Source organism: Lynx canadensis, chromosome C1 (assembly GCF_007474595.2).
Source record: "Lynx canadensis isolate LIC74 chromosome C1, mLynCan4.pri.v2, whole genome shotgun sequence".
NCBI lineage: Eukaryota > Metazoa > Chordata > Mammalia > Carnivora > Felidae > Lynx > Lynx canadensis.
The window spans coordinates 125,642,355-125,669,637 of NC_044310.1; the positions used below are offsets into that span (position 1 = coordinate 125,642,355).

Sequence of the window (27,283 nt, forward strand, 5' to 3'; positions counted from 1 at the left end):
CAATTGCACTACTAGGTATTTATCCAAAGGATACAAAAATGCTGATTTGAAGGAGCACATGGACCCAACGTTTATAGCAGTGCTATCAACAATAGCCAAAGTATGGAAAGAGCCCAAATGTCCATCAACTGATGAATGGATAAAGATGGTGTGTCATATACAGTGGAATACTGGCAATCAAAAAGAATGAAATCCTGCCATTTCTAACAAGGTGGATGGAACTGTAGGGTATTATGCTAAATGAAATAAGGCAGTCAGAGAAAGAAAAATATCTTATGATTTCACTCATATGTGGAATTTGAGAAACACAACAGATGAACATAGGGGAAGGGAAGGAAAAATAAGATAAAAACAAAGAGGGAGGCAAACCATAAGGGACTCTTAAACACAGAGAACAAACTGAGGGTTGCTGGAGGAGAGGTGGGGAGGGATGGGCTAAATGGGTGACGTGCATTAAGGAAGGCACTTGTTGGGATGAGCGCGGGGTATTACATGTAAGTGATGAATCACTAAATTCTACTCCTGAAACCAAAACTACACTATATGTTAACTAACTTAAATTTAAATTTTTAAAAAGGGGGATCTGTCAAAATTTAACTGCATGGTTGGGGCGCCTGGGTGGCTGAGTCAGTTAAGCGGCCAACTTCGGCTCAGGTCATGATCTCACGGTCCGAGAGTTCGAGCCCCGCGTCGGGCTCTGTGCTGACAGCTCAGAGCCTAGAGCCTGTTTCAGATTCTGTGTCTCCCTCTCTCTGACCCTCCCCCATTCATGCTCTGTCTCTCTCTGTCTCAAAAATAAATAAACGTTAAAAAAAATTTTTTTTAATTTAACTGCATGGATTCATTTAAAAAGAACACTTGAAAAACACTTATATAAATGAAGACTTCCTATCCATATCAATAAGGGGGATGGTCTTCACACTGCATACCATCCTTTGTAGGTAGGACTAGTGCTCTAACCACAATCGCATCCCCAGTCCCTAGCCCAGATCAAGCCTCTGATACAGTTACTGCCCATCAGCAAAGTAAGGCCATATTCTGGTTCCATACTCAGAGATGGTCCTCAAAGGTGTCCATCAGCTACCACCAATCAATGGGACCCACAACACTCAACTTTGTGGATACCATGGAAACTTTTCCTGGGATCCACACAGACATATACACTAGATAGCTGTTTTTGCTCATTCTGCTTTCTTTTTTCTTTTGGTAAAAGAAATCCTCTTTTCTTTTTTCGACTCCTTTCCTTCCCAGGAGGGGTACCTTGCCTTCAGGGACAATGCAAGGCCACCACATATTGGAGAGCTGGCCTGAGAATGAAGAGCTGACACAGAAGAAAGGTGAGAGGACAGAAAAGGAAGGAGGCAGGAAAGAAGGAAACAAACAGAATTCTGACAATATCACTTGAGGCCATGGATCCAGCCAAATGCATTCTGTAATATGTTCTCCTTTATTTTGCTTAAACTAATAAGAGGGCTTTCTATTGTCTGTGTCTGGAACACTCTTGACTGCTACAACATACGTACGCCTCTTTCAATCAGATCACTCAATGCTAAGGCTCACACTCCTCCCCCACTCAATTTGGCTTCACTTCAAAGATAAATTAGGAATCAATTCACAGGAGGATTTCTTCAAACAATAAGCTCCCCTCAAATTATAAATAGCCTCAGTCTTAAGACTCCAATTATATTCAATTCAACAACATAGAAGGACACACAATGGGTAAAATATAGAACTAATAGGATAATGGCTAAAACGATATTGCCTGGTTACCGTCTCACTTTGCACTGACCTTTTCTCACTTGTATTTATTTTCTTACAGTCGAAAGCACACTTCTAATGGCCAACCAAGCTATGGCTTGACCACAGAACAGGGGGATTTCTGCCAGCTCACTCTCTACCATGACCTTGTCTCACTACCAAGGTAAGAGGGGGAATAAAGCCTAAGATACGGAAGTAATTTTTATTCAGGAAAAAAAAAATCCCAAGAATTCTACTTTATAGATTTTTAGAGAGTTTTAGAATATTTTTACCAGAGGTCCTCAAGACCCCAGGTTTGGTGATCCACCAGAAGGGCTCACAGGATTCAACATGTAATTCTACCCATGGCTGAGATTTATTACAGCAAAAGGATACAAAGCCAAATCAGGGGAGGGAAAAAGTGCATGAAGTAAAATGCAGAGAAGACAAGGCAGAAGATTCCAAGAGGCCTCTCCCAGAGAATTCAGGAAGGGTGTGTTTAATTCCCCCACCAAGTTGTGACAACACGTGCAAAGTGTCGTCTACCAGGAAAGCTTGTTAGAGTCAGCACCCAGGGATTTTCTCAGGGGCTCACCACGTAAGAACCTTCTGTCTAGCATATACCAAAATTCCAGAGTCCCAGAAGGCACACAGGTGTTCAGCATAAACTACACTGCTTGCACAGAACGTTCAGGCTCAGTGAGCCACTCTTACCGCTGAGAGAAAGTTTAAAATCAGTGTAGAAAAGTGTTTATTTGCCAGGTGCCCAACATGCCACCCAAAGACAAACCTTGCAAGCAGGCTTTTCTAAGGACAAACAGGCACATGTGCTATGTGCACACCTTTTCTGCACAAGACCAAAGCCCAATTCCTCACATTAGGGTGACAGCTGAGCCCTGAGACATGGAGTGGCTTGCCCAAAATCACATAGCACAGCTAAAACTAGCACCCAGGTCTCCGAATTTGCAGAGAGGGGAAAATACGGCCACCCTCACCCTCAGCTTCCAGACACATGCACACATATTTTCCAGTGAAGTTCGCTTCTAAGGCTGTAAATGAAGAAGACACAAAGGCAGCTGTGATTCTCAGTCCACAAATTCTCCATGGCAACATTAATTACATCCATCGGTTGAAAGTTTCACTGATGGAATAAATATAACATTTAAGCTCCTACCACTATCCTTCCTCTTAGAAAAAGACACCTTTCTGACTCAATTTAATTTGAAAACTCCAAGCTCATTATCACTTTAATTAAAATCATACATTTTCACTTAAGCTAGAAGAGTCCTCAGAGGTGGTCTATCTAGTACTATATCTCTATTTAACAGAAAAAGCACTGGGCTCCAGACAGGGAAACAACTTGACGGAGACTGCATCAACACGTGCCACAGTACTGCTCTCCTGACGTTAAGTCACGTGCCCTCCTAGTGCGTCTTGCTGTCCTATCAGTCCAAGCTTGGAGCGCAGAAGACCACGTGCTTATTACAGGCCCCTAAGTGCATAATGATCTGAAATGTGTTCCTGCTCATGACCTGTGCAGGGAAGTGTCTACAGTTCCGTAAAAAGCCAATATTCTTCATATAAGAGAGCTAATAAAAATGCTATACTGGAGGAGACTTCATAGGACATTTACATGCTATTTGTATGCATTCCCTTTTAAATATTCACAATTACCCAGATGTAAAACACAGTGCTGAATCTGCAAAGATTCAACATACCGGAGACATCTATGACCCACAGATGAAGCCACTGGGTTGACCATCAAGGGGCCTTCCACACTCTGTGGACCTGCTGAGCAAGCTGTGCATGTATACAGGAGAGAACAATATGGGGCTTATTTACATGGTCAGAGGAAACAGAGATTTTAGGCTTCCATGCACATTATCATTGCATACCACAAAAAGACAGCCAGCCATAAAGGCACATCAAGACCAGTCATTTCTCTTCAGCACAGATTCTTATTGTGTGCAATCTACCAAATGGGAAAACCAAAATGATGAGGATGTTTCCATAGTCTAGTATGAAATACAGGTAAAATTTAAAAACTGATGGATTGAAGGAACTCAGTCTAGACAGTGACATTCAAGCTGTATGAGAAAAGTGTAAACCCACTGCTTCTCAACTGGGGGCATGTTGGCCCCCCGGGGGACATTTAGCAACCTCTGGGGACCACTGTTTGTCGTCACAGCTGAGGAAGGGGGCAGATACTCCAGGCTTCTTGTGAGTAGAGGCCAGGACTGTCACTCAACACCCTATAATGCACAGGAAAACCCCCTCCACAAAAATGATCTAGCCCCAAGTATCCAAAGTACCAAGGTTGTGAAGCCCAGCTTTCAAGAGATAAAGGCCAATTCACAGTTCTCGACAGTATCTGGATAAATTAATTCTGATATTTTTGTGCTGTTTTAAGTGTCGAATACGAGGATAAAGGTAAATTCAATTCAAACGATAAAATAGCATTAAAGGCATAATTCAATTAACCGGAGGAGTCCAGATGACATAAATTTTAGACAGAGTTTTAGTTTGTTTAATTCAGTGCTTTAAGGCTCGTGTCCCTTCATTCTGCAAAACCTCCAATGCCTTTTGGCTGGAATTTGGTCATTATTCTTGGGACAGCAGGTGCAGATCTGCCTCTATTATTAGAGCTGCCAGGGACTGAAGGACCCTCTATAAACCTGGAGAGGGACCCATAGAGCAGAGCTTGCTGAGACAGCCAGCAACCATTACACAGCCTTCAGGCCAGAGCCTCTAGCTACCGCTCAGCAGTTTGTATCTTTAATTACATTTCTAAGGGTTTCGAGTAAAATTTTCAAAACCACTATGAAAACACTGGTAAACCAAGGGAGCAATTAGGATTGAGAAATAAAACCCATATTGCCAAACAGTAAAGAAGCAGCAGATCCTGGTAACTCAGGAAACCGAGTAGGTGAATACAATAAAGATAAATAAGATGTGTACATGGTATGTTTACAGAAAAAGAAAAACAGCCAAGCATGAAGACAGCAAAACACAGCCAGTGCAGGCTGTACCAGAGACCGGGGGAGGTGTGTTCAAATATCACCTTCTCCAGAATTATTTACTACCTGCCAAGGACTTTTGTTGTTCTTCAAATTTGCTCCCAGAAAAAAATTTAAAAAATAAAAAATAAAATAAAATAATAAAAAAATATAAAAAAAACTAATTTGCACCCAGAAAACACCTATTTAGATGAAGAAATTATCTGAAAACCAAATGGGAGGGTAAACTCATTACTGGGAGCTGATATGCTTGCAGGTTTCCCAGCTGATTGCATGATGGCTACATGTGATACAAAGCCCCACATACAGCTGTGCAGGCTGTTCACTGCCCAAGGGCTTCCTGTCACTGAGAGCAGAAACCCAGGCCAGTGGGCCAGCCAAGCTGAGCACCCTGATGAGAGAAGCATATCCACACTCAGGAAAGACTTTTATTTTTCTAATACGCTCAAAGGTACCTCACAGCAATTAGAGTGCATAGTAGAGACAAAGAGGCAGGAACCACTTGCCAAGAAAGGCAGCCCAAACATGTGGGAATGTGGGGAGAAAAAGGGGCAACATAGGGTTCCTGAGCATGCAGAATGAGGGGCCAGATGGAGGGTGGGGGAGGGAAAATCACCTACTTGCCCTTGGAGTTTTTTTCAGCATGGTGTGAGTGAGAAGAATCAAGAAGGAAATGATCACAAAGCACAAGTACAGATATTTGGGGATAACTTTACAAAGATGCTTGCCCTAGGGGCACCTGGGTGGCTCAGTCAGTTAAGCATCCGACTCTTGATTTCAGCTCAGGCCATGATCTCACAGTTCATGGAATCGAGTCCCATGTCAGGCTCCGTGACTCTCTCACTCTCTGCCTCTCCCTTGTTTGTGCTTGCTCACTCTCCCTCTCTCCCTCTCAAAATAAACTTAAAAAAAAAAAAAGATGCTTGGCCTTGATTTTTCACCTACAAAATGGGACCTGGTTAAAGCAATCTGGAAATAAATCCACCTCAACCACAGTCAGAGGTCCCCTACCCTCAATCCCTACCATTCCTGCCTCTGTTCATCCAGGAGGCAAGACTAAGAAACTGCCCCCTCCCTTGTCAGACAATTTCCCGGGTCATGCTCACACCTGCCTTCATTTTAGCTCTACACACTCATTACCGAGGGCCTGCGGTGTGGGCAGGGTTGCAGGGCTGAAGTGAACACAACAATCCCTGCCCCTCAGCTCATATTTGCTGGGGGAGACAGACACACAGGCAGGATTCATGGGATTATTTCATGCCATGCCACCCATGTGTCACATTCCTGCAATAACACTCTCTTGCCTCAAGAGGTTGGCCATTGCTCAACCCCTAGGAAGACACAATAAATTTGCTGGTCTGTCTAGTTTGGCTGGGAGGGAACAGAGAAGATTTCACCAGGGAGCCTAGTTCTATTTCCAGTTGGGCAGGATTTCACCAGGTAAGCAGAAGAGAACATCCTATGTTAAAACAAGGCAAGTTTTGGGGAGACAGGCTTCCAACTAGTGCTGAGCCTCAGGACAATCACTAAGCTTAGGGAGGGTCCTGGGACTTGCCCCCCCAAGAGTCAGGTCCAGAGACATGGAGGGATAGTTCTCCATGTCAAGAAGAATGAAGAAGGACCTTGGGCAATGCCTACGCTTAAGAGGTGAGCAAAGATGGAAGAGTCAGGGAGAAAACAAAAGGAACCATGTGAGTGGACAAATGAGAGCTGGAAGGTTTAGTACCTTAGTGGTTGAGGGAAGGGTTTTCAGAGGTTGACCATCAACAGCGTCCATGGGTGGATAAGCCCCTGAGGAAAGGACACTTGACTGGTCAGTTGAGGGGGGCAGAGGGACACAAAGTGAGAATAGAGGGGATATGAGGATTTTGAGATCTCTTGGTGATCTGAAGGAGAAAGTCATGAAGTATTAGGTAGGGGATTATGACCTGGCTGTGAAAGTCTATGAAGTGGTTTTAGTCATCCACGAGCCCGTTACTGAAATATTTCTCACTAAGCCCTAAATCAGGATACCAAAAATGCCGATAAGGCCTTTTGAAGTCATGTTTTTGGGAAAGCTGCAACCCTAGTTTAAGGGCTTGATCCCAGATGAGCCTAATTTTAGCTTGCAAGGTAGGCTTTCTCAATATAAAAGGCTACCCATTAAGTGGAAGTAAGAATTTTAACCTTGAACAAATGGCCCAGCAGGACTCCTTACCAATCAAACTGAATGCCTTTCAGAGGCCAAGATTTTCTTTTTAGGAGAGAAAGGTCTCCCACACAAACCAGCAGGAGAGGCAGATAATGGCCTAGCCTCTCCTGAACCACTCGGCTTACAAAGCTGAGGGTTTAGGGCCTGCAGGGGACAAACCTTCTGAAAATCTAATGCATCTGCAAACGTTTCAAGTCCCCAACAGAAAGGGCAACTGTGCGCTTGCAGACAGGTCCACCTCCATGCTTCTGATGCACATGGTGTCCTTCCTTCCTTCCCCTGCTATAAACGCTGCCTCAAGATGAGAGGTAGGAAGAACCCCTTAAAATCCCCTCAACTGAAGTATCGTTAAACAAAGACACTAATATGTGCTCCCTGCTGAAATGCTGCACAGCCAGCTATTTCTAAAACTTGTAAATCCCTTCAGCCATCCCATCCACACTACTAAGGTCCACAACTACCTTATTCTTATTTGCAGACCCCTCCTCCAAGCTTGCCCCAGTGCTAAGCAAAGAGGCTGACACAAAACAGCATCCAATAGGTATTTCCTGAACTGAAGGCAGCTGCCATTTTTTTTTTTTAGCATTTTAGATAGACATATACAGGTCACATACACGCACATATATACACTACACACTGTAACACACCCACACATACCCCCCCCCACCCCGCACACAGAGAGAGATATAAGCATCAACTCTAAATCAACTTCTCTCAAGAGCCAAAACCTATGTTCTTTATGGGAATCACATCATCTCTCTTCTAGATGGTCCTTTCCTTCCCCCAAAAGTCCCCTCTATTAACCAAGGTCCCGGCAGGGAACAGAAGTCACCCTAGATGCCACAAAAGAAGAGACTTTACCTTGTAGGGTTAAAGGTCAAAACTGGACCCAGTGAGTCAGAAGCAGTTCCACACTAGGGCTGGAGTGACAAGGGGAGGAGACAGTGTCCCCAGAGCCAGCAGGAACTGGATCTCTGCAAGGGGTGATACCCCAGAAAAAAGTTACCATATATGCCAGAGGCTCAGAGCCCAGACTGAGAGAGTATAGGGAAGTGTCTGGACCACTCTCCCTACTCCCTGCTATCTCCTCCAGGTGTCCCCAAGGTACTCAGGCCACACCCACACCAGCTGGGAGTCATTTCCCCAGCTCTCCCCCACCTGTCACTGTGAGCAGCTGTGCCCACAGGGTATTTACTTCTGTCCTAAACAAGGGGAAGTTATGGCTGACTGACTCTTTTACCCCTCCAATGTTCCTACCTTTGATAATACAGTTATATTTGTCTCATAATTTCAAAGTAAGAGGAAGAGAAAGGATAGTTTTCAGATGAGATGTGCACTATTTTGGCAGTCTTCCATTTAAAGTCTTGATCACAGGATTTAGCTAGAAAAAGCAAAGTCCACATATAGATTTTTCTCACACTATTTTGGGTTGTGGATTTGCCCATTTCAAAAACGATTACTCTCATCAAAGCCAAAGAGGAGAACCCAGACTCACCCACCTCAGGGAAGAGCAGACGTTTTGGTTATGTTCATGGCTCCACTGCACTGGTACAGCCTTTCTGGAACCAGAAATGTAATGGGTGACATTCATATCCACCAATTATATTTACATCTTGCTACACACACGAGTTGTGAAGCATTTACCACGTGGCTAGATTTTGCATGTGTAATGTCGTGTGCATCCATTTGGAGAAGATTAATTTGATAATGAATTGCAAAAGGCATCAGACAACACTTTCCCATGGTAGAGCTAATATAAAAAATAGTGTACACATCCAAAATAATATTAATATGCAGCTGTGACTACTCTCCATCTATCTTGTCCCAGTAATCTGAAACACAGCCTGGACATGGTAATTCTGATCATGTAAAACCTCACAGCCTAAGTGGATTATAAATAACTAAGTCTGTGTGAATGTGCACATACAAAGCAATAATTTCTCGACAGCTCAGCCAAGTGGAGCCTACCGTGTTCTAAAGAAAGAGAGGGGTAAAAAGAGACTGAGTGCTCTATTCCCCAAGAGCTTCTTCCATCCCCAAATTCCCCAGCACAGAGATACAAACCTCTATCCTGAACCCATCCAGTATTTAAATAGACAATCAGAAAAGGAAATAAAATGGTTCAATTATTCTAACAGGAGATCAAAAGAAGGGATAGACGTCTCCAGCAGATACTGTGCTTGGAAGGAACCCCAAACAGTAGGATGGCATCAAACCCTCCTAGAACTAGAGGGGGGTCTGGTGTATCACCCCCACCCCACTTTACTACAGCAACCTCAGCTGCCCTGTGACAGCTTCCCCACAGCTCCCAGCTCAACTCAGGTCCATTCAAGGGACAACTAGTCCCATAAGAGCTTTCAATGCAAGAACTATCACTAAGTTTTCCAGTTTTTCCAAAACACATACAATATGGACACAGAATTCTTTTTCAAAACTCCATTTGTTTTGCTCATACTATAATATAAAATGGACTTAAAACCACTCCACCATAAACCTATTTACCTACAAGACTCAGACCCTATAATTACCTCTGGTAATTTTTCAGGATGATTCCTCCAGGATATTTTCTTTGCAAGTAAATCTGAAGTTTCTTCCACAAAGTACTTTTTGAGGGGTTAAGAAAAATGGACAGCCACTGAATTACAAAGTTCTGGATTCATCTGGATTCAATATTCCTGCTGTCATCGTTGAGTCACATTCATCCCTTTACCCCCTAATCTCCCCTTTAAGAGGGACCCAATGGGAAGGGCAAATACTCTTTCAGGAATAGCATGGTCAGGTTGGCTGCACACGGCCTTGAGACAGACACTCGTGGATTTGAATCCAGTCACGACCCTGTATCAGCCATGCGACAGGACAAATCATTCAATGTCCCCAAACCTCAGCTTTCTTATCTGCAAAGTGATATAATGACTTGAGAACTTGTGAAAATTAGAAGGAGTATGAGTCACACAGTGAACCACTTACCTCTTACTGCATGAGTATTTCTTGCTAATTTCTTTCTCAAGTACTTCTTGCTAAAGAAACAAATTTTTGGCCCTTGGTCAATAGTAATGATTTCTTGGGGCTCCTGGGTGGTTCAGTTGGTTAAGCATCTGACTTCAGGTCAGGTCATGATCTCACCGTTCGAGAGTTCGAGCCCTGCGTCGGGCTCTGTGCTGCCGGCTCGGAGCCTGGAGCCTGCTTTGGCTCCCTGTGTCTCCCTCTCTCTCTGCCCCTCCCCTACTTGCTCTCTCTCTCTGAAATAAACATTAAAAAAATTTTTTTAATCCTATAAAAAATAGTAATGATTTCTTACATATGACATGAAAGATCTCAAGATACCAAATTGGGAAATCTAGTCATAAAATAAAGTAAAATAAAATAACAAGAAACAAGAAATACCATATGTATCAAAGATTAACTATTAAGCCAGAAGATTTGGTACCTAAAAGAAATCTCAACCCCAGGGTTTAATCAAGAACTTCAGTAAACAGCAGAAGTATTATATGTGTCCAATTACTCAGTAGTAAAGGAATTTTCTTAAATTGAGAAGATGCATTTTCGTGGCACATTAAAAGCTCCTCCCTAGACCTCAAGGACTTTTTACAGGGAAGGAAACAAAGGTGAAAAGAGAATTCATTCAGGGTCGAAAATTAATTAGTCCCTATCAACCCCACAAGTCACAGCCATCAATTTAAGAGACATAACACCACACTCTGGATTTTAATTAGGAGGGTTATAAAACTGTTTAAGAACCAAAACTTAACTGTCAAGCCCAATTAAGCAGGTTGACAGAACATACAATGTAATGCTACAATGTGTTCTTTTTGCAAAAGAAGAGTAAAATAAAATCCTTGTTCAGGGCTCACCAGCTTCGCTCCAAAATATATAATAATATATACATAATATCATTCAATAATTCATTCATTCATTGTGCAAAGGATGTCAGTTTTGGGAACAGAAGAAATTAATCTGGAACTGGGCCCAAGATCAATGCTTTTATAAGTCACCACACAACCCTGGGACAGAGGCAAGAAGTAGATGGTGGATCTGGCTCAGTCCAGCTCTGGTCAACTTCCCTCCCCAGGAGGGGTTTCATGAGATGACCACCAAGGCTCAATTCAGTTCCGAGATCCCGTAAAGAAGACAAACCTCCTGACCGTTACTGATGCTGGTGCCAGGGAGAAGTCTGCAATAAGGGTCAGAGACACATGAGGCAAATCAGGTAGACAAGAGCACTGAGTCCAGAATGTATCATAGCATCCTGAGACACCATCTCGGTTGGCCCTCATCTTCCTTTTGTTTTTTTAAACCAAGCTTCTATCACCAAACATAGCTACTTGAAAAATAACTCAACAGTCTTCTTCCCATTAAAATCAATTACTTCCAGGGCGCCTGGGTGGCTCAGTTGGTTAAGCGTCCAACTCTTAGTTTCACTCAGGTCATGATCTCACGGTTTGTGAGATCGAGCCTCCCATCTGGCTCTGCTCTGACAGAGGGGAACCTGCTTGGGATTCTCTCTCTGCCCCTCCTGTGCCTAAGGTCTCTCTCTCTCTGCCCCTTCTCTTTCCCTCTCTCAAAATAAATAAACTTTTAAAAAACCTTTTAAAAAGTCAATTACTTCTTAAAAAATAACTAGGAAATACATATCACAGAAACAGTTTTCACACTCTCTTTGTAAGTGTCTACATGCAAATAGCCTCAACAACATGTCATACTTGCCTCTTTCAGAAAATCTCTGAAATTCTCCACTTTGGTGAGGAAAAGTGAATGTCAACATTCACATTCATTTCAGAACTGGGTCCATTTTCACCCAAATATAAGATAGCAGCTACCATCTGATCCTCCCCAATCCCATCCTCCAACAATCCCTTCCCTATAGGAGCTTAAAACATTCTTTGGAGGTGGGAAGAGCTTTTTATGAAGGTCATGAAGAAATATTTTACTTTTAGTTTCCTCATCCTTTCCTATTATACACATCAGCACATGTAACTGATTATTCCATGTTGGCCATAAAGAATTCCAACTTTACATGAAGCAGTAGAATCAAAAAGGCAACTATCCCTCCTACCTTTGGACCACTGGTTCTCTGTTTCAAATATTCAGTGGCTCGTCATATGACTACCTGCATTTGAGGACTTTGTCCTTCCTAAAGATGTCATGAAGCTTGAGGGGTATCTCTGCAACCCTGAGTTTTGGTGGAAATATCAAGAGATACTTCTACCAGAACTTCTCAGGTTTACACAGACACAGACACACGCACACCCCAAACAGGAGAGAGTCGTGACAGAGCACAAGAAATACAAGAATTTGAGGAAGCTTTCAATGGGTTTCCTACAAAGGGTGATCATTTCAAAAAGTGGGGAAAGAGAGCTGTATGCTATAGAAAGCTGCCTGCTGAGACAGAAAGGAACTAAAAAGGGGGCAGAAGTTGGGGCAGGCAAGGGTAAGTTTTGCAAAGGCATGTCTAAATTTTGCAAATGTATGCACTTGGACTAATCAGAAAGCCTAACCCACAAGCTGGTCTTGGTGCACAATGACTTGCATCCTATCAATTAGTCATAAGAAATGCTGGAAGGAGGAAGAAAATCCAACTCATGTCTTCTTTTATGGCAACATTAAGTCACTGGCGGCTGAAGAAGAGGAGGTGATGGAGCTTTGTCAGGTGGGAGTGATTAGGGGCAAACTCCACCTTGAGAAGAGGGGAAACAGGGGCAGAAAAACTGCTTCTGGGACTCAAGAGGCCTAAGTTCTCTCTTAGCTGGAAGCAGTGGAAAAGAATCCACCTGCTGGAACATACACCAAAGGCTTCCTAAGACATCTCTACTTCCACTTCCACTAAAAATGGCACCAAAACACACTTCTCCATTTGGGAAGGAATCTCTGTGTAATGGTTCCTTGGAGAAAAGGATATACTCATTTTTGCTCACTCCTGTGGAAAAGAGAGAACTTGGAGCTTCTAAAGAACATTAGTATTGGCATAGCAGTTACTTAGAGGGCCAGCTTTGTGAGCCAGCTGCCTATACTTGGATCCTCATCCCACCCTCGATAAGCACGTAAAGATATTTCTTTAATATCTTTATGCATTGGTTTCTCTACCTGCAAAAGGGAAATAATAATCTCTAACTGATGGAGTTGCTGTGTACTGAAGGTATTGACACAGGCAAAGCATTCACAGCACACAGTAAACACCTACTGGCATGCAAACTTTAACTCATCAGCTCTCCTCAGGCGTACCTCTGGATTCTAATATTTGTCATGCATGTGATAAAACTTTGAAGACAAAAATCTGCTAAGAGGTTCCTATAGATTAAAGGGGGAAAAATCGGGGCGCCTGGGTGGCGCAGTCGGTTAAGCGTCCGACTTCAGCCAGGTCACGATCTCACGGTCTGTGAGTTCGAGCCCCGCGTCAGGCTCTGGGCGGATGGCTCAGAGCCTGGAGCCTGTTTCCGATTCTGTGTCTCCCTCTCTCTCTGCCCCTCCCCCGTTCATGCTCTGTCTCTGTCTGTCCCAAAAATAAATAAAAACGTTGAAAAAAAAAAATTAAAAAAAAAAAATAAATAAATAAATAAAGGGGGAAAAATAAATCAAGCTAAACCCAGGGCTAATGAAGCCTCTTACTCAAAATTCCACGGAGAAGAGGGTGCCTGGGTGGCTCACTTGGTTGAATGTCCGACTCTTAATTCAGCACAGATCATGATTCCAGGGTCATGGGATCCGTGCTGAGTGTGGAGCCTGCTTATGATTCTCTCTCTCTGTTGCTGTCACTCTCCTTTCTCTCTATTCTCCTCTCTCCCCCTCTGCCCCTGTCCCCAGCTTGCATGTGCTCGCTCTCTCTCTTTCTCTCTCTCTCACTCGCTCTCTCTCTCTCTCTCTCTCAAATTAAAAAAAAAAAAAGGCAGGGGGAAACAAGACAGCAAACACATCACTAACAGCCCTCACTCTTCTAGGATGAAATCACATTTTTGGATGCCCTAAGTAATACCATGTAAAGTTTCTCAACTGTTTCCAGGAGCAGAGCTTAGAAACAACACAAACTCCTGAAATGAATAACAAACATATCACCCTGCCAAGAAAGGGCTGGATCAGAGAAGGGCATCACCTCAACCCACTGCCCAGCCATGGTATTCAAAGCAACATCCACAAAAGCGTGTATTCATGGAGCTCCCACAAAGTCATGCAACAAACACCCAGAGAGTGTTTAGAAAGGTTGCCAGGTGATCTGTACAACCACCTCACTGTCGCCCATGTGAAAATCCCAGGTAGAAAATCCCTCCCAGAAACTTGGTTTCAAACCTCAACATTTATTTGAAAGGCAAAGTAACCCCAACCAGGAGTTTGAACACCATTTCATTTTAGAAGACCTGTCTGAAACTGCTTGTAAAAAAATAAAAGTCCAAAGACACAGGATGAAGACCCATATTCTTGCTAACGAAAAAAAGGAAGTATGGGCAGAACTTGTACTGGATTCATATGTGACAGTTTGTCCAAATTATCTACAATGTGAAACTATCGACAACATGCCTGAGCAATGCACCTGGCACGTAAACTTATGGAAGCTGAGGCCCACCGTCAGCTGTGATTTGTCCAGAAGCAAAGAGCAGGTAGGCTGTAGAACCCGGTTCAAGGCCCAGAGCTGGACCCCCACTGCACATGGTGAGATCAGCTCACTACCTCACAGAGCTTCACGGCCAAGACAGTTTCAGGACACTTCAATGATCTTTGGCTAGGAACTTTAGAGACAGTCCCCAAGCCTCCATGCTCTGCCTGCAGACATTTTCATTCTATCATAACCACATCACATGTAGAGGTGTTTATTAAATGTATACATTCAATTTCTACTTCTAGAAATAGGAGTATAAAGAGTTCACAGCCTCATTCTCTAAACCTAATCACTTCCCAGGTAATGGCTGCAAATTGAATCATCTGAAAAGCCCACATAATCTCATCTCCACTTCCTAGCTGGGTGACTTTGGGCAAATTACTTACTCTCTCTGTTCTCCTCTATTTCCTCTTAGAGCACTGATGTAATAAGGAGCAAATGAGTTAATGCAGTAAAGTGCTTAGAATGGTACCCAGCATAAGTGATGCTCAGTAAGAGTTAGCTATTATTATTCCATATAAATGTAAGACAAAACTGGGATATTTTATTAAGGCAAAGTAACCTTGAAAAGAAAGGAAGAGCTAGCTGCCTTTTTATTAAATATAAATAAAGCCAAAATTTTAGTATCAAAGCCTTATCATAAATGTTCCTCCCAGGGAGGATTTTTGCACACATGCTTTTTGAAATAAGAGCTCAATGAAGTCTGTAATGAAGAGTGAGCGAGGCTCTAAGGACCTCTACACAGTGTTCAAAATTTGGGTCGTCGGTTGTAACAAGTTTACAGTTGAGTCCAAGTACGTAAATGCCATTCAAAGTCTTTGGATGATACTTGTTACAGAAAGGGCTGTTTCCAGGGCAACTTGCTTTTCTTTGGGAATCCCTTAATCTCAGCCAAGCTTGTATTAGTCGGCTAGGGCTGCCGTGACAAAGCACCACAGACTAGGCGGCTTAAACAATAGAAATATATTGTCTCACCATTGTGGTGGCTGGACATCTGAGATCAAGGCGTCAGCAGGGGTGGTTCCTTCTGAGGGCTACAAGAGGGAAAGGGCTCCATGCCTCTCTCCTAGTTTATGGGATCTGCTGGCTCTCTTCGTCTTTCTTTGGCTTCTGTTCTATCACCCCAATTCTCTGCCTTCATCTTCATCCTGCGTTTCACCGTATGCGTGTCTGTGTCCAAATTTCTTCTTTTGAGAAGGACACCAGTCACATCGGATCATGGGTCCAGCCTACTCCAGTATGACCTCATCTTAACCAATTACATCAGCACAATCCTATTTCCAAATAAGGTCACACTGTGCAGTAATGGGGGTTGGGACTTCAACACATGAACCTGGGGAGACACAATTCAACCCACAACAGCTGTTGACGGAGTCTAGTAGACTTCTACCAATTGGATTGGTGAGCCACCCCAACAGAACTCGAAGCCCACCATGAGAGGGCCATAAGTACCAGTGCTGGCCATTCCTGAAGGCTTTATTTAATTAACCACAGAAATGTAATATACTGGCAGGGGTTAATAGAGCAAGCCATCTTAAGTCAAGAATCACCTATATTTGGTCATTTAATCCACCAGAAAAATTCAAAAGGATCCTTTTCTCCTTTCCACACCTAGAAACAGTAGACAAAGTGGCACTTCCTTTCTCATGAGATCTGGGCAACATAAAAAAGGTGGGAAAACTGGGGTCTAAGAAAGGGCAATTCTGATTTATTATCTAGTCCCAGAGACCTGAAAAACTATGGCCTTTAAAGTCCTAAAAACAGGGGCGCCTGGGTGGCGCAGTCGGTTAAGCGTCCGACTTCAGCCAGGTCACGATCTCGCGGTGCGTGAGTTCGAGCCCCGCGTCGGGCTCTGGGCTGATGGCTCAGAGCCTGGAGCCTGTTTCCCATTCTGTGTCTCCCTCTCTCTCTGCCCCTCCCCCGTTCATGCTCTGTCTCTCTCTGTCCCAAAAATAAATAAACGTTGAAAAAAAAAATTTATAAAGTCCTAAAAACAGAATCCAAAAAGATCTACCCTTGACCTTGAACCAAAGTACCCTGCCCCCCACCATCATGCAGGAAGCTGGGTTAAGGGTACTATGTACAGCAAACTGAACCTCTGCATAACTCTCAGTCCCTGATGCCAGCCTTCCCACATGTCCAGGTGTAGATGTTTGTGCCAAAGGCCACTGCAGACACAGAAGAAACCAGAACACGCAGGCTAATCACACAGCAAGGGCACCGAGGAACTCTGTTTCCTCACTATTCTAATTCTGGAGTACTAAAATCTTAAATAAGAAAGTAGTTCCTTAACCAAAGAGCCCTAAATGCTACGTCAGGGTTTCTGGCTGGTTGGACTCCTTTCTTTGGTAACAAATTCAGTTTCGCCACATGATATCAAAAACCTGGAAGGCTCCAGAGACCTCCTAGGCACTCACTGATGAAGAGGTATTCAAACACATAACAAGAAGGGATGCACTCCAAATCCAATTACTACAGAGCGTGTACATTTAATTTATTTTCAGAAGGAAATCGACTCATAGTATTCTCTTGTGTTACATGAAAAATCATTCTGTCCTGTACAGTCTCTGTGAATCACCACATCCAAATAACACATTACAGAAGCCCAGAAAAAAAATTGGATGTGAATGCCTTCAACGTCATGTAGATTTGTATCCCGCTTGTAATATTTCCCTAAGCCAAAGTCCACTTCCCTTTGGGCCCTACATGAACACTTCTGGAACAAAGAATTCACCAGGTAAATATGAGGACTGTTGTCTTTCCAAAACACCTACCACATACAGAGCTCAAGAGGAACCTGGACAAACAGTCCAGCCACAGGCTAGAAAGTTGGTAACTTGTCAATGGAATTTCCTTTCTCTGACAACTCCAAGAGAAAAGAGTGAGTCAGAGAACAAGAAAGGGGGGCGGGGGGCGGGGAATAACTGTGATCCTGCAAAAGAGACATCTGCCACCATATCTAAATTATGCCAGTCACATCTCGTCACATCATCATTTGGCCAGAGAAGCAAAGCCAAACAAAGAAGACAATTATCACCTTGGGGTCCACTCTACAGCTCCTAAATCAGATGAAAATGGATAGGCGCTGCATCTGAGAAGGAAGACAAGGCCATCCCAGGGTGTAGGGAGATGACACTCAACTAGCACATGCCATCAACCAAGGCAACACCACAGCTCCTCTCAGAAGGATAATCTTCCATTCAGACAGTCATTAAATGCCTACTGTGTGCAAAGGCCATATGTAAATAGGGTAGAGGAGAACCTACTTATGTGTATACCCCAGAATATACACATGGACCTGAATGCCTAGAAACTCACTCAATAAAGCAAATGTATCACAATGTAAAGTTTTCTATCAAAGTATACAAAGGGCCATATGATTTATCACTTGATGATGGCTGAATCAAGAAGGGCTGCATGGAACAGGTGACATATCAGCCAATAATGAAGGGTGGCAATCAGCAAATATTGCAAAATATGAGAGAGATATGCAAAACTTTGTAGAGGAGACTCCATTCCCAGTGGAGGGCAGAGAAGCAGACTGAAGTGTGGGGTTCATCAAGGGTCCTCAAGAACAGGATGGGCTGTATTTAGCAGGTAACAGGGGCCGTTTAATGTCACAGGGAATACAAGATGTGCTTTCAAAAGTTTACCCCATTATCCAGTAACCCCTAGGATGGACTGGATGAGACCAAGGCAAAAGGCAGGGAGTGTAATTATGAGGCTATCACAACAGTGCATGCACAAGGTCATGATATGCAAAACTGAGAGGCAGCATAAAGACATCAGGGACGTGGATGAGCTCTGATACACAGAATACACAGGATCCAGGCACTGAAAGGGGGACAAGAGAAGGCAAGAATCAAAGAGAAAGCAATGCTTAGGGGAAAATGGTCCATTTAGCCCTCTCTGAGTGCCTACTGTGTACACTGCACTGGCAATGCAAATATATGATTAAGACACACCTTAACCCTCCATAAACCTAAGAGAGGCAGAAAATCAACAACCACACTATAATGCAACAGCTGTACGATTGGGGTTTAAGGATAAATAGACTTGCTTTTATTTGTCACTTAGACTTAAACTTCCCATCATCTTCCAGGCCTTCTCCTACCATCCAGTCCAAGCCTATGATTCTTATTTTTTCTAAGAGTATTGACAACCTACACCCAAACCAGTAATATGAAGTCCCCATTTTCAGACAAGGATCTAGTGGAGGTTCAGAAAGGTTAAGTAACTTGCCCAAGGTCACACATTCAGTAGCCAAACCAGCTGGTGTGTGTCTCACCTCATGTTCTCACTTGTGTCCCCTCCATGAAACTTCCCACCCAGCCCACTCACTCTCAGAGCCCTCAACTCAGCCTGATCACTGTCGCTTGCCATCTGAGCTACTGTGACTACTCTTAACAATACACCGCTGATCTGGTTTCTCCCAGTTCTTGCCCAGTGCTCCCACAGAAATCTGCCTAAAACCAGATTCGTATCACACCACTTCCATTTACAAACGTTCATAGCTCTGCCAAACAAAGCTCAAATTCCATAGTCTGACATTCAGGGACTCCCACCACTGGTCAAATGCCACCACTTACAATATGTTGCTACCTCCCATTTGGCTTTTAGGAGCAACAACCATTTGAAGTTTTTCTGCAGCCTTCACAGCCCATAAATGTGCACATATAAGGCAGTCATTCTGATTATATATATATATATATATATATATATATATACACACACACATACATACATATATATATACACACATATATACATATACACACATATACATATACATATATACGAGAGAATATGTATATATACATATACATATATATGAGAGAAAAGCAGTGTCATAATTATCATGCTCTGCCCGGCTTTTTCCCCAAGTTACATAGCATCCTCAGGCTCCAGGAGCTTCTGTTTCATTGGGAATACAAAATATGAAGCTTTTAGGAAGACAAGACAGTAAGTGATCGATACCTGGGTTGTGTGGGAGAGATTAAGCTCCTGTGAGCTCAGAGAAGGGAGAAATCCATGTGAGCTGGCACGACCCAGCAACGAAGATGGATGAGCTCTTGGGCTGGCTTTAAAACTGAGGGCAGAATTAAGACATATGAAGAAGAGACCAACAGACACTCTCAGCTTCTCAGAAAACATGCAAATTCCCTCAAAATTCCACTGTGATTCTAAACGCATTCGTTTCAGATTTCATTAGGAACCCCCTTTCTGTAACACAGAGCCTGAGAGCTGACAATAAAACCAGACCAACACCACACCATCCCCCTGGGTCTGACTGGGAAAAGAGCTGCTCAAGCTGACAGGTCCCACTCCCCCACCATGAACATCTCCCAGGATCTGAGCAGGACTGGTCACCACCAGGCTCTTCAGAAGGCACATACCCAGTGCTATTCTATTTGAAAGAGATATCCTCAGAAACTGCTCTGTTCAACATCCTTGTTGAAATTCAGGTGCTGAGAAGGGCAGGATGTGCAGGATGGAGGGGGCAGGAAAGGAGGGGAGGGGTGGAAGGTAAGCCAAGCCCAGAACTGACTGCGATTGCTTCTCCAAATCAATCAGTCTGGGTCTAGGCAGTTCAGAACATGCACTACTGCAGGGTTAATAGTTTCTAGTGCCTAAAAGCTTGATTCATAAAAAATTGAACATGACTCTGAATCTAGGATTTTTTTACATGCAGAGGTTTAACTCAGGAAGATGCTGGCTGCCTTGTAGCGATTAACCCCTACAAAGGTTGCTCAGCTGCCATGCAGTCTTTCTGGAGCATTCCTTCCAGGGGGAAGTGTGGAAACCAACACTGGAGACAAACAGGAGGGTCATCTAATGAAGTGTTCAGGTTCTCTAGGTGGAGAATTTGAAGGTCAGGGGTAACTTCTTAAACAAAGATGAAAGAAAAAAAGTCCAGTTATAAGTACAACAATGGGAGTGCTGGGAAGAGCTTCCCCCATGCTACCCAGCAACCAAAAGCATGTGCCATCTAGCTCACTCCAGACACACTTTTAATCTACCTCATTCCAATTTGCAAGAAATGAAGGAAGGAGAGAGGTGGGGGGGGGTTGAAGAAAAAGGAGGGAGAGGGGGGACATGCTGGACATTAAGGTAGCCTAAAGGTTCTCTATTTTGTCACCAGGTTTATTTTCTTCCATTATATGTGGACCTTAACATTACCGAGATTTTTAATGAGTGTGATGCTGCCTGATTTCTGCAGAAGTGGTAATTACATCCCATAACTTATTAAATAAGAGATTCCATTTTTTTTTAAATCATTACCACTAAAAATAAAAATGGAAGCTAGCTATTTATATGCTGCCTGTCACAGTGCCCTCTCACACACACAGCAGGATAAAAACAAAGACATATGTGACACAAAAAGTTACTCTCCCGTTCCCTGAGAGCCAGGATGTAGCAGAACTGTAAATCCGGGAGGCGCACCCATTGGCAGAAATCCTGCTTGCTGAGTTTGTTAATTTAGATCCGTTACCATCTACTAGTTTAGATGATCAGCAAGTAAATACTATTTCATGGAGCACACACACAAGCATGCTGGCAAATCCTCTGCATCCCATGGAATCTGCAGAATATGGACTCTACAATGCAACATGCAGCATGGGGTCAAGGTCGCTCACTTGTGCACACTCCTGTGCTCTCACTCTCTCTCAGAATGGCAAGGAGAAGTTGCGGCAAAGGAGCGAGGTAATGAGTTTCAATGAACAACAACAAAAAAGATGGAAAATATATTTCCAGGCAGCTTCATGCATGTTCTGAATTCCAGTATGTACAAGTGGATGATCAATTATATAAAGAGGAAAACCTCTCTTAACTGACTGACCTCCACTTGAGCACTTGCCAGAGTAGCGGCCACTCCAGAATACTGACCTATCTAGGCTATCCTGTCTGGACGCTGTTTCAGTTTTACATCTTGAGTTTTTAGCCAAGAAATCATGTCATCTGTTCTCAAACCTGCTTCTGCCATTGTATTTGTTAGTACAACTACATAATACTAAATATTTATAGTAACAATGATAGCTAACATGTACTAGTACCATTGTTCTAAGGACTTTATTTATATTGATGGTTATAATTCTCACAGCAGTCCTATGAGGTATGTCTGATCATTAGGCCTATTTTACCAATAAAAAAATCTGAGGCCATAGCCCGAGTTTAAGCTAAAAGTAGCAAAGCTCAGAGAGTCCGGCTCCACAGCCAATGCTTTTTTTTTTTTTTTAAATTATTTAAGTTTATTTATTTCTGACAGAGAGAGAGAGAGAGAGAGAGCGATCTGTGCAAGCGTGAGCTAGGGAGGGGCAGAGAGAGAGGGAAACACAGAATCTGAAGCAGGCTCCAGGCTCCGAGCTGTCAACACAGAGCCTGACACGGGGCTCGAACTCACAAACCATGGGATCATGACCTGGGCTGAAGTCAGATGCTTAACCGACTGATCCACCTAGGCACCCCATCCACAGCCAATGTTTTTAATGACTATCCTTTGCTGCACAAATATTAGGTAAATTGCTATTCATAAAGCAAAAAGAAATAGTAGTTTTTAGGGGTACCTAGGTAGCTCAGTAAGTTGAGTATCCAACTCTTGATTTCAACTCAGGTCATGATCCTGGGGTCATGGGATTGAGCCCTGTGTTGGGCTCTGTGCTAACTGTGGAACCTGCTTAAGATTCTCACTCCTCTCTCTTTCTGTCTCCCTCCCTCTCTCTGCCCCTCCCCTGCTCATGCCCTCTTTCTCTCAAATTAAAAAAAAAAAAGCATCTTTAACAAATGGTGCTGGGAGAACTGGACAGCAACATGCAGAAGGTTGAAACTAGACCACTTTCTCACACCATTTACAAAAATAAACTCAAAATGGATAAAGGACCTAAATGTGAGACAGGAAACCATCAGAACCTTAGAGAAGAAAGCAGGAAAAGACCTCTCTGACCTCAGCCGTAGCAATCTCTTACTCGACACATCCCCAACGGCAAGGGAATTAAAAGCAAAAGTGAATTACTGGGACCTTATGAAGATAAAAAGCTTCTGCACAGCAAAGGAAACAACCAACAAAACTAAAAGGCAACCAACGGAATGGGAAAAGATATTTGCAAATGACATATCGGACAAAGGGCTAGTATCTAAAATCTATAAAGAGCTCACCAAACTCCACACCCGAAAAACAAATAACCCAGTGAAGAAATGGGCAGAAAACATGAATAGACACTTCTCTAAAGAAGACATCCAGATGGCCAACAGGCACATGAAAAGATGTTCAGCGTCGCTCCTTATCAGGGAAATACAAATCAAAACCACACTCAGGTATCACCTCACGCCAGTCAGAGTGGCCAAAATGAACAAATCAGGAGACTATAGATGCTGGAGAGGCTGTGGAGAAATGGGAACCCTCTTGCACTGTTGGTGGGAATGCAAATTGGTGCAGCCGCTCTGGAAAGCAGTGTGGAGGTTCCTCAGAAAATTAAAAATAGACCTACCCTATGACCCAGCAATAGCACTGCTAGGAATTTATCCAAGGGATACAGGAGTACTGATGCATAGGGGCACTTGTACCCCAATGTTCATAGCAGCACTCTCAACAATAGCCAAATTATGGAAAGAGCCTAAATGTCCATCAACTGATGAATGGATAAAGAAATTGTGGTATATATACACAATGGAATACTATGTGGCAATGAGAAAAAAAGAAATATGGCCTTTTGTAGCAACGTGGATGGAACTGGAGAGTGTAATGCTAAGTGAAATAAGCCATATAGAGAAAGACAGATACCATATGGTTTCACTCTTATGTGGATCCTGAGAGACTTAACAGGAACCCATGGGGGAGGGGAAGGAAAAAAAAAAAAAAAGAGGTTAGAGTGGGAGAGAGCCAAAGCATAAGAGACTGTTAAAAACTGAGAACAAACTGAGGGTTGATGGGGGGTGGGAGGGGGGGGAGGGTGGGTGATGGGTATTGAGGAGGGCACCTTTTGGGATGAGCACTGGGTGTTGTATGGAAACCAATTTGTCAATAAATTTCATATATATATAAAAAAAAAGCAATAGATTTTAGAAATTAGACTTAACACTTAAAAAGACTCACTGAAACTATTTTGTGGAAAAACAGTTGACCTCATACCAGGTTTACCAGGTGTGGCAAAATAACTGTAAAAGATTGGGGGGAAATCATTAAAAATGTGTAATTCTGGGCTCAGATGACAAGTATGTACTTACTCATTCTGCTTAAACTGCAAGCAAATGGAAATCAGAGGCAGTATGTTCTAGATACGGCTTATAACAAGTTGAATTCAGAACTCCGGCCACTGTATCTATATTCAAAGAAAGGGTCTACATGTTGTAGGTATAGACATGTAAATTTTATACATATAAAGTAAAAATATGACAGTAAAGACATGTATGTCCCCAGCTTTACCCTACTTTTTAATAAACCCAACACCTATTCCTAATCACCTCTGGTAAAGAGGCTTCCACTGTGTGTAGGTATGTTGATATGTACACATCCCACACACATCCAGAGCTATCAAGTATCTCAAAACAGAAAATTCTGTCTAAATAAGTCTAGTGTTGCCCCAAATGTAAACCAAGCTCCTTAAGAGCTGGGTTTGCCTGCTCTGTTCATTTCTATATACCCTAGAAAAACACCAGCCACATAAAAGGCAATCCACTGATCTTTGCTGAATGAATGACTTTATAACTGAATGAACGAGAATTATGCACAACTGTAATATTTGCTAGGTGAAATAAGGTCTGGATAAGCAAAATTGTACAAGAAATTGGAAAAGACCCTCACAGATAATGAAGGTGAATATGGTTTTTATCTGTCTTAATTATTTAATGGTCTAATTCTTCAGCTGTCTCTGATCCAAGAGTGTAATGAGCAAACAATGGCAAAAAGTATAATGTGTGCAGAGGACTCAAAATGCTATCTAGTGGAAGGAAAGGAAGGGAATATATAGGGGCGACTGTGTGGCTCAGTCGGTTAAGCATCCAACTTCAGTTCAGGTCATGATCTCGGGGTCCATGAGTTCAAGCTCCGTATCAGGCTCTGTGCTGACAGCTCAGAGCCTGGAGCCTGCTTCCGATTCCGTGTCTCCCTCTCTCTCTCTGCCCCTCCCTCACTCACACACTGTCTGTCTCTCAAAAATGAATAAATGTTTTAAAAAAATGTTTAAAAGAAAGGGAATATATAATACCTGAGGGCCTACTAAGTACCAGATGCCTCCAAATACATCTTCACTTTAAACACAAAAATCTGTAAAGGAGGTCTTAACCCCTTTCTGAGTCTTAAAGGCTTACCTAATAAGTCCCTCCCTCCCTTTCAGACTTGGCTGATTAGCAACACAGTAAATTGTGTGCCTCACAGAACGACAGAATGGAATGAACACAGCCACTGACAGGTGACCTCTTTACAAATGACTAGGGGATGCAGCATCAATAAGCAACTTCTGAATAATTAAATAAATGAAATACACTTAGAGACAACACTCATCTAAGCTACTTCTTTGGAAGGTTTTTCCAAGAAGCATTAGCCAGTGGCTCAAAAGAACTGAATATGACATTAACAGCTCACCAATGTGGTTTTCAACCAAGCACAGCCTCTCAGTCCCCAGTTCCCTCATCCATGAAAGGGGCTACATTTTCCCCAAGAACTTGAAGACAATTTTAGACCCAAGTCCACCAGATTCTGACCCCAGGCAAGTTCATAACCAGGGCTACATTATGATTTTTGTGTGCTCTGGGCACTTTTGCCCCTTTGTCCAGCAATTACATATAAATTACATAGCAAACACATTAATTACACAGTGTATTTTACCACTGTATAGGTAAGTACTGTAATATCATGTATTAAAACATTTTCTTTGACCTAAACATTTTCTATTGATTTTTAGAGAAACTAAAATACTTCATAGGCACCATACGAAGGCATCACAGACTCTAGAAAATGTCTGTGGAGACAAGAGAGTGCCTCAACCTAAACGTATTCCACATGAACATGGAAGCCAGCCCTCCTCCCCACCTCAAACCAGACCATGCACAGAGCTGGTTCATACAGCACATGGTCATGGGATCAGGGGAGCACCACAGGAACACCTGTCTGGCTACATGTCCAACAGGTACCAGAGAAGGCCAGGCTGGAGTCCTGGGGGCAAGAAGGCCAGTGAGGCGGAAAACAACCCAACGGTGTTGCAGTCACTCAACGAGGAATGCGCCGAGGAACAGATGCCAAGGCAGCTAACTGCAAAGACAACTCTGTTGACTCGACCGCCAACCATATTCTTCCTGTCCTCCTACGTCCTCAACTGGCTCCAAGATTTTCTGGTCTAAGTGCTTCAAATTCAGTTCACTCAACAAAAATTATAGAGTGACTACTCTAGGCCAGACACTGTTCAAGACAGTTGATCAGGAAATAAAACAAACATCCCTGCCCTGGGCTGATATTCTGGGACAATAGCTAATAAACAAATAAGCCTAACAAGTAACGATATTGTACATCCAAAAGTAGTAGGAGATATGGAGAAAGAGGTGGGGCAGTGAAGGAGGATCAGCAATTCTTAGTGGGGTTGGGTGCTGAACACAGGGGACAAGCCCTTCTTCACCATGAAAATGAGGTTTCATCAAAGACATAAGTGCAGGGAGATAAAGACCTGGGGGAAAAGCATTCCAGAAAGAGGGGACAGCTTGAACAAAGGTTGGAGATAAAAATGTACCTCTTGGACTACTCCCTGAAGGAGAAAATTAAAATCTGTTACCAGAAGCTGAAAGCAATCTCTACTTTATCTTTTTTTTAATGTTTATTTATTTTTGAGACAGAGAGAGAGCATGAACAGGGGAGGGTCAGAGAGAGAGGGAGACACAGAATCGGAAACAGGCTCCAGGCTCTGAGCTGTCAGCACAGAGCCCAATGCGGGGCTCGAACTCACGGACTGTGAGATCATGACCTGAGCCAAAGTCAGACGCTTAACCGACTGAGCCACCCAGGCGCGCCCCTAGCAATTTCTACTTTAGATGGAGCTAGGGAGTTAAGATCTAATTCGAGCAAGTTGAGTCTGAAATGTCCACTAAGAAATTAGACATGTGGACTCAATAACTGGAGAGAGAGGGGAGGACTGTAGGTATGCCTTTGGTATTTTGGCAGAGAAGAGTTAAATGCTCACCAATTCTGTTTCTTAGTCTTGGCTTTCCTGTACAATTACGTTGAGATCATGTGATGTAGTTCTGGTCAACAGGATGTGAGTGGAAGTTAATTATGCTGCTTCCAGACCTGGCCATACACCCCCTGCATGCATGCTGGTCTGTGCTTCGTCTTGCCCCTTCCACAGCAACTGCAGTGAGCTCTTTTTTTTTTTTTTTAATGTTTATTTTTGAGAGAGAGAGACAGAGCATGAGTTGGGGAGGGGCAGAGAGAGATGGAGACACAGGATCTGAAACAGGCTCCAGGCTCTGAGATGTCAGCACAGAGCATGATGCAGGGTTTGAATCCACAAACCATGAGATCATGACCCGAGCTCAAGTCAGATGCCCAACTGACTGAGCCACCCAGGGGTCCCTGCAGTGAGCTCATTTTTAATGGTAGCATCAGGGGCACCTGGGTGGCTCAGTCAGCTGAGCATCTGACTCTTGATTTTGGCTCAGGTCATGGTCTCACTGTTTGTGAGATCAGTGCAGGTGCAGAGCCTGCTTGGGTCTGTCTGTCTCTCTCTCTCTCTCTCCATCTGCCCCTCTCCTGCTCACTCTGTCTCAATC

At 43.2% G+C, this 27,283-nt stretch overlaps 1 protein-coding gene across 1 annotated transcript in view; it reads right to left on the reverse strand.

The window, feature by feature from the left end:
* The window catches only part of TMEM163 (transmembrane protein 163), a 239,318-nt gene that overhangs the window by 117,744 nt on the left and 94,291 nt on the right, over positions 1 to 27,283 (reverse strand). The window lies entirely within an intron of this gene.